Below are 13,488 nucleotides of genomic sequence, written 5' to 3'. Positions count from 1 at the left end.
GAGGGCCTGACTTGCCTGAGCTCCCCTGCTCTAATTCTATCCAGTTTTCCCAAATTCCCTGGCAAACTAAAGGACCTGAGGGATGTCAGGACCTCCCCAGCCCTCCAACCCCGTCCCTGCCACGGGGTGGGGTGGGGGCTGAAGGGAATCCTGGTGGGCTTTGTTGGTTGGTTTTTATTTTTGGCCTGTGCAGAAAAATGGGGAGAAAAGAGGCTGAAATGGCACCTGTCCCTGCCCCCCCCGTGTGTCCCAGTGTATTTAAGTGTCCCCCGAGTGTCCCCAGGCCCTGTCCCTGTGCACGTTGGGTGCTCGTAGGCCCCGAGGAGCAGGACAGGATTCCCAGCCCTGCTCCTGCCTGTAAATAAAGCTCAGCTCCCACCAGGAGAGGGGCCCAGGCCTCGTCCTGCTGCTCCCTGGCCCCCCCCTCTCGTTTTCTATATTAGAAGAGTTTTTAAATAAAGTGAAATTTTACTTCTTGCTACCGCTTTGTAGAATCAGTTCCTTCAGTGCAGCCCGGGGGAGGCGGCTGCTGGGCCCACAGCCCGGATTTCCTGCTTGGAGATGCTCCCCTGGGCTGGGAAGACGTGGCTGGAACGGCTCTGGAATTGCTGGAACGCCAGCAGGTGCCTGGGATAACACAGGACTTGGAGGATCCATCAGACACCAGGAATTGTGAGTGTTTTGGTCCAGGACACGACTGTTTTTCCCCCTGCACCTGTGGATGGGGCTGTGTTTGGTCTTCACCAATGGATCTGGTTTCGTGGGAGAGGTTTCCTCACTTTCATCCCTGAATTTTCAAGCAGGTGTTTTCACGTTTTCAGCTTTCTAAAGTCGGTTTTTAAGTTGTTTTTTTTTTTAAAAAAAAACCAAACCAGAAGAAAACTGCTGAATTCTTTTTGAAAGTAAAATGTGGGAGGAACTGAAGATACAAGACTCGACTGCAGCCTGTCCCTTCCCAAAGCATCACCTGAGCTGCTGAGCTCCTCCCTGGAACTCCATCCGAGAAGCCGAGTAGGTTTTGCTCCAAAAAAGGAAAATTCCAGCCCAAAGGGCAGCTTGCTTTTTTGCTGGGAATCAGACTGGGCTGCACTGACTCTGCCTCCTCCCCCTGGGAATCTGCACCCCCTTCCTCAGGGGAACAAAGATGAGCTGTTGGCACCTTCCCCTCTTTATCCTTCCCTCTGGAATCTCGGCAGCTCCTGGGCCTGCGGGAAACACCTCAACTCCAGTGGCTGCAAAGTTTGATCCCGACAGATCCAGAGCCACATCCAGAGTCCATTTTTCCCTGGATTTTACTGTGTGGGGAGCTCCAGACCTGCTGCACAAGGGACTGAGGATCGTTCTGCCAAAAGTCTCGATTTGGTGCCTCCCCTGCCTTGGCAAAACGGGAAACGTTCTCTCCTTGTGCTCGCTGACGATTATAGGATTTATTTCTTTCCCTCCTAAGCACAACCTCCCTTCCAGGTGTCTGGAAACGCTGGATACCAAATCCCGACGGCTGTGGCACAGCCGGGCGGGGGGGGAGCGGCTCAGCACACTCTTTTTTTTTTTTTTTTTTTATTAATCCAACTGTTCAGGGAGTCTCCCGATGAAAATTCATTTATTAATTCCTTTGTTCCCGGCTCCGCGCGGGCTCGGCCGGGTGGGTTCGGCTCCCGCCGGGTCCGTCCCCGCAGCCCAAGGGTTAAAGATCCCTGCGGGAACATCCCGGGGGAGGCGCGGCCGGGGCGGGGGAAGGGCCGGGGAACCCTGACCCACATCGGGGCTGAGTCACCGAACCGGTACCGGGGGGACGAGCCGCGACCTGCCCCGGCACCGGCACCCGGAGCTGCTGCGGGACCGGCACCGGCACCGGCTGGAGCTGCGACGCCGGCACCGGCGGGACCCGGAGCTGCCCCCTCCTCACCCCCGGACCCTCCCTGGAGCTGCTGCGAGTCCCGAGCCCGCCGCATCCCCCCCGCCTCCATCCCGTCCCATCCCGTCCCATCCCATCCCACCCCCGCGCCGCTTCCTCCCGCCGCCGCCGCCGCTCCCCTTCCCCCCCCCACCCCTATCTGCGGCCCCAGCGCGGCCTGCGCGGGCGGATAAGGGCGGCCGCGGCCCCTCCCCGCGGGCAGCGCCATCACCTCAGCCGGCCCCGGGAGGAGCCGTTCCCGGCCCGGCCCCGGGAGGAGCCGCTCCCGAACCCGGGGGGACCCGGCGGGCGGAGCCGCTCCCGGCCCGGCCTCTCCGGGCACGCCCCCTCCCCTCGGGCCGCGCTCCGATTGGCCGCAGCTGCCCGCGGCGCGGCGCTCATTGGGCAAACCGCCCGTCAATCAAAGAGGCCGCGCCTCTTTCCCCTCCGCGAGGGGCGGAGCTCACAGCGCGTCAATCAAAAGAGGCCACGCCTCTTTTTTTTCTCTTACTACGGGGGCGGGGCGAGTGCGGACTCCGCGCGCTGATTGGCCGCGGCGCGGGCAAGCCCCGTTCTGATTGGGCGGTTTACCGGTCACTCACGAGTTTAAAGATTAAAAAAAAAACCCAGCGCAGCGCCCCAGGCCCGGCGGGGGGGCGTGGCCAATGGCAGGGGGGCGTGGCCGGGCGCGAGGGTGTCCCAAATCTGCCTGGCAACGGGGGTTCGGGGTTCACGGTGTGGGGGTTATGAGGGAGGGGAGGGGGAGGAAGGGAGGGGGTCGGAGGGTGAGGGGGTGAGAGAAGGGGGGAACGGGGGGGCGGAGGTGAGGGGGGGCGGGTCCCCTGCGCGCAGCTCTCCGCCCCCCTCCTGTCAGTGGCCACCTGAGGGAGCCGCCTCCTCCCCACGGCCCCAGTCCGGGCCGGGCCCCGCTGAGGAGGAGGAGGAGGCGGCTCCGAGGGGGCTCCGGACAGTGAGTGACACCTGCGCCCCCACTCCCCGGACACCCCTGGGGAGCGGGGACAGGGGGACACCTGCACACACCCTCTCAGCCCGGGGGCGAGCGGCTGAGGGGAAGGGGCAGAGCGGGGGGGCACAAGGAGGGGGCGGCACCGCTGTGAGGGGAGTGGGGGACATGGCGAGGGGGAAACCCTGAGGGACGAGTAAAGGGTGTGGGGGATATTGGGGTGAGGGACAGGGACAGAGCGGGGCAGGGAGGGGGCTCGGTGGAAGGTGGGTGGAACGGACCGGAGGAGGGGAGGGGGAGCGTAAAAAAAAAAAAAAAAATCCCATAAAAAAAAATTTAAAAAAAATGAAAGAGAAAAGGGCTAGGAAGTAGGAGGGGAGGGTGGGCAGGGGTGAGGGGGTGCCAGGGAGGAGCGGGAGTGCATCCTGGGAGTTGCCTGATAGGCACAGCTACCAGAGCATGTCAGCAAAGGCGGATTATTGGTGCCACAGCCTCGGGAGGGCGGGGGAGGGGAGCGGGGAGGGGACGGGCCGGGCCACCACCGGGGCCACCTGGGACACGGCCCGGGGCCACCGCGCCTGGGGGCACGGCCGGGGTCCCCTGCCCGGAGCGGGCAGCGCCGGCGGAGCGGGAGGAAAACTTTTGGCAGCCGGCTGTGGAGGGATGGGAAGGGCTTGGGTTTGGCTTTGCGGTGAATCCCAGGGGTTCGTCCCGCAACTGGAGCTTGAGGGGGCTTGGGGGCGGGGGGGGTCCGCGGGAAAACCTGAGGGTTTTTTGCGGCGAACCCCCAAGGGGCTGCCCCGAAGGGTGAGGGTCCGCAGGGAGGACCTGGGGGTTCGCGATAAACCCCGGGCTCTGCAGGGAAACTTGGGGGGGTCTGCCCCAACATCCAGGGCTCTTGTCTCGAAAGATGAGGGAAAGATGCTGGAAATCCTGAGGGTCCGCGGGGAGACCCGAGGGTCCGCTGGAAAACCTGAGGGTCCACAGGGAAACCCGAGGGTTTGCGATAAACCCGAGGGTCTGCCCCGAAACCTGAGGGTCTGCTGGGAAACTTGGGGGTCTGCCCCGAAATCCAGGGCTCTGTCCCAAAAAGCCGAGGGTCTGCAGGAAGACCTGAGGGTCCACTGGAAAATCTGAGGGTCCACAGGGAAACCCGAGGGTCTTCCCCAAAACCTGAGGGTCTGTAGGAAAACTTGGGGGTCTTCCCCGAAATCCAGGGCTCTGTCCCAAAAACTGAGGGTCCCAAGACCCGAGGGTCTGCAGGGAAACCCCGAGGAGCTGTGCCAAAATCCAGAGGTCTTCCTCAAAGCCCAGGGGTCTGTCCCAAAACTCGAGGGTCTGAATGAAACCTGAGGGTCTGCAGGAAAACCGGGGGGGGGTGGTGTGTGGGTTCTGTCTGTCCCAAAACTGTCTGCGGGGAAACCCGGGGGGGCTGCGCCAAAAACTGAGTGGAAACCTGAGTGTCTCGAGCAAAACCGGGGGGATCTGCCCCAAAATCCGGGGCTCTGTGGGACAACCTGCTGGAAAAAAACCTGAGGGGCCGCAGTTAACCGGAGGGTCTGCAGAGAAACTCGGGGGTCCCACCCCCAAAACCCAGCGGTCCGTGGGATAACCCGAGGGGGAATTGGGGGGGATGCTGCCCCAGAAACCAGGGATCCGCTGGAAAAGCTGGGAAAACGGAGGGGCTGCCCAGTCCCAGATCCCGGGGGGTCTGGCTTGGCCGGGGTGGTCCTGGGAAGGCAGGACGGACACGTGGGCAGGGACAAACCCGGGTCGAAGTGGGCTGGACTAAGCCGGGCCTGAGCTGGGGGTGGGGTGGTGCCAGCCCTGGCAGCTCCGGGTGCGGGGGGGACTCGTTCTCCCCCCCCTCAATTTTAACCCTATTTTCCCTTCGCCCCCCGAGCAAGGTTCTTTTTTTTAGGGGGGGTTCTTATTTCTCATTTCCTGGCAGTTTTCTCTCTGGGGTGGGAGGGGGGGGGTGGGTTTAGTTTGTACGTAAGACAAGCTCTATTGAAAATAAAGTTATATCCTGTCTGTGGTCTGCCACCTTCTGCTCACCCCCAGCTCCGCTGGGTTTCACTCACCGTGTCTAGAGGGCTTCAGAGAAATCCAATTAATTATTAATTTTCTGCCTCTTTCTCTCTGTCTTTCCCGCTTTTCTCCCCGTTTTCGTGCTGGGGGTCGGTGGAAAGTCAGGTTTGAGGGAGGCTGTGCGTGAACTCTGGCTGTTGCTGGAGGTAAAATATTGGTAATTTGAGTGCTGAGAAGAAACTTGACTGCACAAATTTTCGCTTAGGAGCAAGTTCCAGACGGGAAAATAAGTGTGAGGGAAGAGAAAAGCTTCTCTTCTTTCTTTTTTTTTGCTCTGACTTCAGAAAAAGTTTTTCTTCTTGCTTCAACTTGAGGAAGAACTTAAACTCTGAAAAAAACCCTTAGAAATCAGTGGTAGAAGTATTTATTTGAACTCGCAGAGTACAAAGCACCAGCAAATGCCAAGAAAATGTGTGAAATGCTTCAGTATTTTTCGTTGCTCTTCCAAGCACAAAGTTTTTCCAGAGAAAACTTGTATTTTTAGTGGACAGTTGTCTTTCAAGCTGTAGATTTGGCGCTTTTTTCTCGTCTCAGTGGTACAGAAAACTCCTTTCTCCAGGCTTTCCCAAGAGTTTAATGGCACATCTTCCCTGAGCCTGAGTCCAGCCCTGTCCAAACAGTGCCTGAATCTTCCAGAGGGAAAATCAGCTGATGTTCTCACACAGATGGAGCTGAAATTCCCCCTTTTTTTCCTTTTTTTTTGTGCCACTGGTGCCTAAATGCCACTGTCTGAGCACTGAGGGGCAGTACCCAGAGCAGGCAAAGTGCTCCAGGCTGTTCCCTCTTTCCCACTTGGCTTCCCTTGAAACACCTTCATTCCTGCTGCCAGGAGCGATTCCAGAGGGTCCTGCAGGACGGAACTTGTCTGTAAGCAACGAGCCGGGGACTGCAGATAACAAAATTAGGGTTCAAAAGGTACCCAGAAGCACCCTGGCTTTGCCTCTGGGAGCTGCCTGTGGATTAGTTCTATCCAGAGTTAATGGTCCTGGTTCCACTGGGAGAGGCAGAACTGGAGGGTTAAACTTCCTTAAAGCTCCCCAAAATCCCCCAAATCCAGGGGGTTTGGCAGTTTTGGGTGTGACCTCGGGAAGGGCCGAGGGGGATCCGTCCCTTTCCACCCCAACCCTTCCAGCCTCGATCCGGGGAGCCCCAGCAGGCTCTGGAGAACAAAGTGTGCTGTCCCAGCTCGCCAGAGGCACGTTGGGAATTCAGCAGGGAGCCTGGAGGTTTATTCCCAGAACCCCAGGGTGGTTTGGGCTGGAAGGGACCTCAAGGCTCATCCTATTCCATGAGCAGGGACACCTCCCATAGACCAGGCAGCTCCAACCTGGCCTCAGACCCTTCCAGGGATCCAGGGGCAGCCACAGCTGCTCTGGGAATTCCTCCCTGTGAGGGTGGGCAGGGACTGGAGTGGAAGGAGCCTTTCCAGGGTGGTTGGTGCTCCTGGTGGGAAAGCTGAGGGCGTTGGAGCTGCCCCAGCTCAGGTGCAGGTGGGCTGGGGGTGCCTGCAGAGCCCAGCAGTCCTACCTGTTCGGTTGGTTTCCTGCACAGGTTCCCTCCAGAGCAGGGGAACAAACATTTTCACCCAAGAAGAGAAAACCATCTTGGCCAAACCCGTCCCGCTGCCTCAGCCAGAGGAGAGGAGAAAAGAAAGCTTAAAATTCAGCGTGGAGGGCAGGACAGGGTGCCCTGCGTGGCTGCCCCTCCTTGACTTCTCACCTGAAGTCAGGGAGGGAATCCCTGAATATTTAGAGGAACCCAAAGCCCTGGCAGTGTTTTGGAGCGTCTTGTCCCCATCTCCACGTAAATCACACCCCTGGAAAAAGAGCATCTTCCACAGGCAGGACTTGCAATTGGTGCAGAATCTCCTTCATCAGCTTCTTTACTGCTTTTAACGAGCTGGGGCTCTGGACTGGCACAGTGAGTTAGTGCTGGTTGGGAGGGAGAATCCATGGGAAGCACAAATCCCTGAGGACAGGGACGTGCTGTCAGCGGGTCCCTCGGGTCCGAAGGCTTCACCTCAGGGAACACTCTTGGCATCAGGGCCAAAGGCACGGAGATTTTATCCCAGCTGTCGAATTTCAGCATTTTTCCCACCTAATAACTGATAAGTGACCAGGGTTTATACTTTGGATCTCTAGGAAAGTGTCCCCAGAGCGGGATCCCTTTGGATCCCAGTGCGGCCTCCCCTCCGCAGTGGGTTTATACGACTGGAATAGCTGGGGAAGTGAGGAACTTCCTTCCTCTTGGGATACAATGCCAAGGATGTCAAACCCCCAGGGATGATAAGGGCTGGGCTGTCCTTTCCCTGCACTTATTAAACAACTCCAGTGATCCCTCACAAATCCATGGGATCCTCAGTTCCATGGGCAGGGATGAAGGACCAGCCTCCTCCTCCTCTTCCCAGGAACACAACAGGTGCTTCAGCTTTGAGTGGCATCCCTGGGATTCTTCCATCCCTTGGGAGGGTCTTCCCCCCCACTTTTTTCCCAGAAGGAATATTTGGATTCATTGTCTAGGGTGGATTTCAGGTTGGAAAAGAGCTTCCCAAAGTTTCCCCGTTGGCACAGCTCAGGACTCCCCTGAGCTCCAAGCAAGGAGCAGCAGCTGCTTTAGGAATTCTTTTTGTCCCTTGAAATCTGCTGGGGAGGGGGAAGAAAAAAAAAAAATTCACCCCCAGCAATGAGTGATCCCATCCATCCTAAATTTAGAAATGAATCTGATTTCTGAGCCTGGCTTTTGAGCAGGAAAGCAGGTTATGGAATGACCTAGTATGGAGTGTTGGGGGAAGAGAGGCAACTTCAGGGGCCCGGAGTTGGAATTAGCAGGGGATTAAGGGAAAAGACCTTAATTTTTATGTGCTGGTAGTAAACATCTGATTACCAGAAGGAACAGTGTTCATAAAGGCCTCTGGCAAACAGGGCAGAGAGTCTCATAATCCTCAGGAAAACAGGTTTCCAAAACACCACCAACAACTGGGGTCATTGGGATCAGGAAAAGCCGGCTGTGCCTTCCCAAACCTTCGGTGCCTCAGTGGAACCTCAGAGCTCTGCTGGCACCTTCCGAGTGCCCAGCCAGGCCCTTGGGAATTCCAGGGCCTGGAGAATTCATCCCTGAGGAATCCGTGGCCTTCAGGGATTCAGCCTTGCCTGGTGGGCTCGTGGGGAGCTGCCCAACTTCTCCCCTCCTGTAAAAGTTTGAAGGAGCTGCTGGAGAGGGGCAGGACAGGACACAGATCCCAGTCCAGGTCCTGGCTGGGCCTGGACAGGGCACAGATCCCAATCCCCTGAGTTATCCTGGGGGAGGTGATGTGGTGAACGGGGTCAGCCTGGGATGCAACACAACTTCTGATCCCCATCCCTGGAAAAGCCAGGGACAGCTGGGTGTTCATTCCTTCCACAGCCCTGAGGAAAACCCTCAGTTTTGAAGGGATCCTGAGAGTTCTTATTTCATTCCCTGTGGGTTTTGCTCCGAGTTCCTGCTTTTTGCTCTTTATATCTGCCTTTTTGCTGGAGTCCCTTTTAAACCAGAACTGTGCCGAGTTCGTTTCTTCTCCCCTGGAGATTCCTGCATTTGATTCCTTTGGAAACCCTCCCTCCCAAGGCTCCCTCCCTCCCTCCAGGACCTTGATGTTGGTCCTGGAGATTATCAGTCTGCTGAGATTAAGCACAGGCTGAAATTTAACCCCCTGCTTGGTGCCTTTGTCCATCCCCCACCTCAGCCCCACTCTCTGGGGTAAGAAGGGCTTTGCTTTCTGGTTAAGAAAAAAAAGCTAATTCAGTTCCAAATGACAACCTGACAACCATCCTCGGTGTTTGGGCACAGGGGGGGTTGGAGCAGCGGGAACAATCACCTCAATATCTACAGAAATCCAGAGTAAGACCTGGCAGGGGTTTTGGAGGATCTTGCACCGTTCTCATCTCAGCTGGAGCAAGAAGGTTTCCCACAGGCAGGACGTGTAATTAGTGCAGGTTCTGCTCCCTGGGCTCTTTATCCCTCGGTTCCCTCGTCCTTAAGGATCTTTAGCCAGGATTTGCCTGTCAAACCAGGGGGCAGAGCCCTGCCTGTGCCACACTCCTCTCCCTGGGGGATGAACCCCTGGAATGGCTCACACCCAGCTGTGCCATCCGGGTGGAGCCCCCCAGGCTGCAGCTCTGAACCCCCTTCCCTGTGGAAGGCATTCCCAGCTCCCCCTGGACCCCGGGGTTTGGATCTGTGGGAGCAAACCCGGCCTGAGCTGAGCCTTCCTGGGCCCAGTCTGGCCACTGGGGGTTGGTCAGAGCTGATTAATAACGGTGGCTAATTAGCAGTGACAACCCCGAGTCAGTGAGGACCTCCTGCCACTCCCAGGGCCCTCTGGAGATAAACACAAATCCTGCAGGAAAAGCCTTTCAGTTGGGAAACCTGGAAAAAAAAAAAAAAATTCCAGAATTTGGGCTCGGCCCAGCAGCACAATCTGGCCTCTCAAATCCAAATCTTTGGTGCAATTCCTGGAATCCCTGAGCAGGGACACCCTCCCTGTGCCAGGGGGACAGAGCAGAGTTTTAATTGTGACATCACCAACACTGTAAGACTTCTGGGTCTGCTTTAATGCTGAGAAACGAAGCCTTTCAGCCCAAACTGCTCCTCTTTTTCTAGAAAACGGGGTGAACCCAAACAGAGCTTTGGGTCACTTCTCTTCCACAAGTGGCAAAAAGCTCTCAGTTGGTGAGCTCATGTTTATATTTTCCCCACCTTGTCCCTGATAATTTGGAGGCAGGAAAGACCAAAACGCCCCGTGATGGAGGAAGTATAATTTAAGGATAATTTAAGTATTTTTCAGATGGGGAAGGATTCTTGGGAACATCCCTGAATCTGGGCAGTCAGCAGGGAGAGCAGGGGCTGTGTGTGTGTGATCAGAGCTGTGAGCTCAGCCCTCCCAGGGCCAGTCCAACCTCACAGAACCAAACCGTGCACGAACTCTGGGGCAGAGGGGGAGGGGGTTTGTCCAACTGGTTAATTCTCTCTTTAATCAGGGTCAGGTCCTGATGAACCACGTGACAGAGGTGCTTGTTTACAGCCATTCCCTCCAGGAATGGCTCCCTGGCTCTGACTCACTGTTTGCCAGCACAACAAGTGTGTCCCGGGCCGGGATCACGAGCCTGGAGGGATCTGAGCCCTGGTGCTGAGATGGGCTCTGGCAGATCCCTCAGGACCAGCCCTGCTGGGGGGACTTTGCTCCCTCCCACCTCCAGCACGATCGATAGGCCATGAGGCGCTCCTGGAACCGCGGCAAAGCTCCCAATAAATCCTCTCCCGGCCACCAGGAGGGCAGGCAGGGCCAGGGGATGGCACCCCCAGGGCAGCTCCTGCTGCCTCCCTGCTCCACCTGGAACCTCCTCCTCTTCCATCCCTCCCCCGGGAGGATTCATTTCTCTTTTGGGCCATTTCCCCTCACTTTCAGCTCATGGGGTTCTGGCACTTAACCCAGTCCCGCATCCCTTGGTGTGGAGCCTGTGGAATTCCTGTCATCCCTGGCACAAGCCATCTTAAAATGCTATTCCGAGGGGTTTCCCCTTCTCTCCTTGAACTGTTGAAGGATGTGGTCGGTTCATCCCAAGCTTCTCCCCAGCAGTGTGAAAGATCTCAGAATCCCAGGATTGCTGAGGTTGGAAAAGCCCTCCAGGACCATCCCCCCTGTGCCCCATCCCCACCTTGTCCCCCAGCCTGGAGCACTGAGTGCCACCTCCATCCTTCCTTGGCCACCTCCAGGGCTGGGGACTCCAAACCTGCCTGGGCAGCCCCTGCCAGTGCCTGAGCACCCTTTCCATGGGGAAATCCCTCCTGGGGAAGGAGCTTTGCTGTTCTCTGCAGCGAGGGGAGCTCTGGGAGTGCCCCTGGAGCAGCTTCTGGAGGTGTCCCAGCTCCCCCTTCCTCGGCACTCTGGACCATCAAACCAGCCGGGAGCTGCGTCCCTGCCTCTGCCAAACCCTCCCTGGGGCTCAGGAACTCGTTTGTCCTGTTCATCACCCCAGCCCTGGCAGCTTCCCCGGCTCCTGTGGCCGCAGGAGGGTGACCAAGGCCACCAGACCTGGCTCCAGCTTCGCTTCTTGCTCTCCTGCCTGACCCAGGCTGGGATGTGCATCAAGGGGAGGCTTCATCTCCTCTCTCCTTCCTCCTTCAATTTTTTCCTGAATTTTCAGGGCCTTTTTTTTTCCTCACATCCCAATCCCAAATCCTGCTCCCGCCGCCGCTGTCGCCGAACCCATGTCGTGCTGGGCGTTGTGTTGGGGGTGTTTAGGGGATTAAAACGTGCAGGAAAGATGGATTTGATCCATATTATTTATGGACTTGGCGTTTGGAAGAACATCTTCATAGCTGGACTTTGTGGCTCCGGGAAAACTGGTGATGAGATGTTTGGCTTTACCGGAGAGTGGGGGCTCCAGAACATCAACCCTGGTCACAGAATGAACGTTTTTGGGGTTTCCTGGCCTTGTGCCACATTCCTGAGGGGAAAACCAGGCCCAAGTGAGCACCGAGGGCACTCTGTGGGCTGGATCCATACAAAGATTGATCCAAACAAAGGCAGTGGGGAGGAGGGAACCACCCACAGGGCTCGAGGGAATGCCCTCCTGGAACTGTCACCGTGGTGACACACCCCAGGGATGCCACCTTCCCCTGGAGAATTCCAGCCTTCCCTCTTCCCTGGGCTTAATTGAGCAGCTTTAATCCAGGCCCAGGTGTTGCTTTTCCATCCCTGGAGGTGCCCAAGGAACCCCTGGGGGTGGCACTCAGTGCTCTGGGCACGGGGTGGACTCTGTGACCTCAGAGGGCCTTTCCAGCCTCAGCGATCCTGGGATTTTGTGACTTTCTGCATCACCCCCCCGAGTCACAACAAGGTTGCTGCCTGCTGACAGAAGCAGCCCCTCAAATTCACAACAACTGGGTTTTAATTCAAATATCTTTAATTTAGACTGAGATCCACTGGTGTGAATAACAGAACCCTGCCTGTTTTATAGAGGGGTAGCACAGTGGGGGTGACTTGGAAGGTGCAGAGCCCCAAAAAGGAGGATATTCAGATTAAAGGTGCCCTGGGAGGGAGAGGGGGTGTCACTAGGCTTAGTGAAGTTCTTGTCATCAGGGTGGTGATTTGGGAGCCAAGAGCTCCCATCCCAAACCTAAACCCGTTCCAAGACTGGGGAAAACAGGGGCTCTGGCAAAGAAATCCTCGAACTTGGGGGTCTTTTGGAACCTTGTAAAGGTTATTTCTATATCCCCCCCCTTGGGCAGTTTACAGCTGGTGACAGCAAGAGACCAAAGGAATGGGAGGGTGAGGAGGAAAATGGGAGTTAGTTTGGAAAACCACTCCAGAGATCTGCACGTGATAAAGGGATCAGCAACAATAATAATAACAGTAGTAGCAGTAGTAGTAGTAATACAGCTCAGAATTCCTTCTGCCGTTGACTCGGCCTAAAATAATTTATATTCTGGACTTAAGATCGGGCAAACCCTCCTAAAGCTTCCCTGTGAAGGGGCACGAGGGGAGAGGCAGCGCCGCTCCCAGAACGCCCTTCCCTCCCCACGGTTGGGAGCCGGGAATGCGGCCGGGAATCCCTCCCGTCCCGGGGGTCGGCACCTGCTTTTGGGGGGGGAAGGATTCTAAATGGGATTTTAAGAGGGGTTTTAAGGGGTTTTGAGGCCGCTCCGCCGCGCCGGGAAACCGCTGGTTCGCTCTTGGCTGGGGCGGGGGGAGCGTCTTCCCCCGGAAGGTTGGGTCGAGTCTGTGCCGAGCCCGCCGCGCTTGGAGCGGCTCCGCGGGGTCTTCCCCGATACCGGTACCGGCAGGGCCGCGGCCCGGGCGCCGTTAACCCGCTCCGTCGGTCGCTGCCCGCGGGCCGGACGGTGCCAACCCCTCCCGGTCCGACCGACCCCGGTGTGTCCTGCCTCTCGGATGGATCCAACCCCTCCCCGCCCGATCCCCCCGGTGTGTCCCGCTCCTCTCGGACGGATCCAACCCCTCCCCGCCCGACTCCCCCGGTGTGTCCCGCTCCCCTCGGACAGATCCAACCCCTCCCGGTCCGACCCTCCCCCGGTGTGTCCCCCTCCCCTCGGACGGCTCCAACCCCTCCCGGTCCGACCCCGCTCCCGGTCCCGGCTCCGCCGCCGCTCCACGTGGCCCCCGGCGGGGCCCGCGCGCCCCCACGGCGCGCGCCGCCGGCCGCCCCGCAGCCAATCGGCGCCCTCGTGACATCCGTGCGCGACCCCCGCGGCCAATGGCGCCCCGCGGCACAAACCTGCGCCCCCCGCGCGCGCCCGGGGGGGGTGTGTGGTGTGTGTGGGGGGTGGGAGATACAGGGAGGGCGTGCGGGACCGGCACCGGCACCGCCACCCTTGGGCAGCCACACCGGCACTGCCACCCGCTCCCGGGGCTCTCCCGGTGTCCTCCGCCCGCCCCCGCCCCCGCCGCGGCACGGGCCGCCCCCGCCGCCCTGCCCCGCGCATGCTCCGCCCGTGACGCCGCGACTCCATGTGTGAGGAGCGCATTATTGGGCACCGGGCG

Source organism: Myiozetetes cayanensis, unplaced genomic scaffold, assembly GCF_022539395.1.
Source record: "Myiozetetes cayanensis isolate MyiCay16 unplaced genomic scaffold, myiCay2020 scf26, whole genome shotgun sequence".
In the NCBI taxonomy this organism is placed as follows: domain Eukaryota; kingdom Metazoa; phylum Chordata; class Aves; order Passeriformes; family Tyrannidae; genus Myiozetetes; species Myiozetetes cayanensis.
This window is presented reverse-complemented; position numbering follows the sequence as displayed.